General features: G+C 53.3%; 1 non-coding gene across 1 annotated transcript; it reads right to left on the bottom strand.

Moving 5' to 3' along the window:
- Nucleotides 1–2,023: 2,023 nt before the first annotated feature.
- On the bottom strand, nt 2,024–2,096 carry TRNAH-GUG (transfer RNA histidin (anticodon GUG)). The gene has a single exon. It is a non-coding gene; the product is annotated as a tRNA-His (tRNA).
- Between the last annotated feature and the right edge of the window lie 763 nt (nt 2,097–2,859).

The raw sequence follows: 2,859 nt of genomic DNA, 5'->3' as shown, positions 1-2,859 counted from the left end.
ATGATATTCTTTACTGGGATGCCATAGTCCCACTAATTCCTGGTGGTATCACTTAAGGACTGCGAACTTCCTCTGCGGCTGCTCTTGGCTCCCTGCCCCACCAACTGATTAACTGTTGCAGCTGGAGGCATTTAACCACCAGCCCCAGACTCTCTGTCTACTCCTGTCCTTGGTGAGGGAATCACAAGGACTCCTGGACCGTAGTAGAGGGACTTCAGGCGACTGGGCCACTTTCTCCGTTCTGATCACTGCTTTTCTGCCAGGTCCCTGGAGAGCTGGCCACGTGCAGCGCCAGGCTCATCAGCTGACGTGCCTTCTGGGAACTGAGACTTTCCTTTATCCCTTGAGGCCTGAGAGGCAAGGCCGTCCTTTCCCCAGCACATTCTTCACAGCTGGAATCCTGGGTGTGAAATTCAGTCTCTGTGAGTGGTTCCATAGAATTTCCCAGATGATAGTGACGACCTTCACGGAATTTTTCCCCACCACCGAGGCGATGACTCCAGTCTGCTCTGTCCCGGTGCTTTGCTGGGATCCACATTGTAAAGTCCCCTCGTCAGACCTCACACCACCGGCTACATCCTACATCCTGATGATGCAATGGGAAGCTCTAGGACACAAGCTGGCTTGTAGGGACCACTCTGGGAATGTCGCAGAGGGGATGAGTTATAGGACAGAGGGAAGGCTTTTCCTGAACGAGGAAAGCAAGCCAGTGTGACTACCCCACTCAGAGAAATCCCTCCTCTCCTTGGCCCCAGGGGACAGTCAGCATCACCTTGTCACCGCCTCCACCTGGCATTGGAGTGAGCCCCAGGGTGCCTGCCACGGAGTCACTGCCCCAACTCAGCCGCCTGCCAGAGCGACTGGGGGTGGTCTCCTGAGGGTGCTGGATGAAGGCCATGGTGCACGTGTGCGCGCTCAGTCGTGTCCGATTCTTTGCGACCCCATGGACTGTAGCCCACCAGGCTCCTCTGTCCCTGGGACTCCAGGTCCAAGAATATTGGAGTGGGTCGCCACTTCCTCCTCCCGGGAATCTTCCCGACCCAGGGATCGAAACTGTGTCGCTTGGGTCTCATATACGTCGTCAGAAAGGTCCTTTACCACTGGCACCACCGGAGAGGCCCAACCAACGTCATTAGGAGCCACTGTCCCTGAAAGAGCTACCAGTCCTGTTGGTGAGCCAGGAACCTGTCAGTAGACAGGACCAATCTTGTGGGTCAAATTCTCAGGGAAGAAAGGCTTCCTAACATGTGATGGGGGCAGGGGGACAAAATCCAGACCCGCCGCGGCAGCGAGTGTTGCTGCTCACAGAGGATCCACATGGGGGTCTCCATCCTCAGGCCCCTCCTTGTCTGAGGCTAATGCAAACACACGCGTCTTCCATAGGCTGGCTCTCTCTCTATCTCTCTCTTCCTCCCTCTTTACTCTTCTCTCTCCCTCCTCATCCCTTTCTCTCTCCCTTCATCTCTCCACGAACCCAGAAGGAAGGGATGCTAAGATGCTGTAGATGCATTATGAAAACAGTTTAGACCCCAGAGTCGCTACCAAGAACAGCCAAGTCCCCGAGAGGCATGCAGTGAATAGACAGAGGGGAGGTCACGTGGGGTGCCCACTCAGGAGGTCCACTCGGCCACGTGCATGAGACCCAGGGTCTCTACATATGCCAGGGTTGAGAGGCTAGGGTCCATTTGCTACAGCAGCTTAGCTTATCCTAGTCCGTCTAATATACACTGGGTATTGTTAGGATTTCTTCACCTTTGGTTTTCTTCTCATCTTTTGTGAAACTTGCAGGGCTGAATTCTGTTGAGACACATTAAGCAGCCCAACATGGAATTATGGTGACAAGTGGGAACTTACGTACTAGTAGTCTCAAAATGTCCATTGAGGACTGAAAGTGAAAGTGAAGTCACTCAGTCGTGTCCGACTCTTTGCAACCCCATGGACTGTAGCCCACCAGGCTCCTCCATCCATGGGATTTTCCAGGCAAGAGTACTGGAGTGGATTACCGTTTCCTTCTCCAGGGGATCTCCCCAACCCGGGGATCGAACCCGGGTCTCCTGCATCACAGGCAGACACTTTACCGTCTGAGCAACCAGGGAAGCTGTAGGACTGGAGGGTCTCAAAGTGAAAAACTAAGAATACTGCTTTAGATATAAGGTTCGGTGGGTTGTGTGTGTCTCTGGAGCAGAAGGAACAGCAGATAGAGCCAAGATCCCTTCCCCCTCAGGAGACTGTTACTCCTTGAAAACAGACACTGAGCAGAGAGGCTTGAAGGCCCTTTGCTGGAGGACCCGACTCCACACAGCTGAGAGCAGGTCCAGACGGAGGCTCTGTCAGGACAGAAGGCCAGAAGGCAATATCCCACCCACACTTATCTTAAGACCTCTTGCTGAACTTGAGATGCCGCTCATGCCAAGACACCTCTGTCTCAGAGCTCTCCTTGGAGTGGTCAGTTACCCCCTTTTCCCTACTTGGCTGGCCTGTGTTGTGTTCTGAATGTGAGCAATCTGGGATTCATGAATTGAATGTTGGCTACTGGTCATGCGTCTCCAATCCTGTGATTCTTACCTGTCCCTCCTGCCAGGCCCTGCAACAAACTGGGTATTCTGGAAGGTGGCCCAAATAGAAACTAGTGAGCTGGGCGTTTCAGGTAGAGAAATAGCATGGACCAAGAACTCTGGGGGGTCTTGCCTGGTGGTCCAGCAGTTAAGACTTCCTGGACTATAGCCCAGCAGTCTCTTCTGTCTATGGAATTCTCCAGGCAAGAATACTAGAGTGGGTAGCTATTCCTTTCTCTAGGAGATCTTCCCAACCCAGGGATCAAACCCAGGTCTCCTGCATTGCAGGCAGATTCTTTACCAG

Source organism: Ovis canadensis, chromosome 4 (genome assembly GCF_042477335.2).
Source record: "Ovis canadensis isolate MfBH-ARS-UI-01 breed Bighorn chromosome 4, ARS-UI_OviCan_v2, whole genome shotgun sequence".
Classification (NCBI taxonomy): domain Eukaryota; kingdom Metazoa; phylum Chordata; class Mammalia; order Artiodactyla; family Bovidae; genus Ovis; species Ovis canadensis.
The sequence above is the reverse complement of the archived record's forward strand: the minus strand, read 5'-3'. Positions and strand labels throughout refer to the sequence as shown.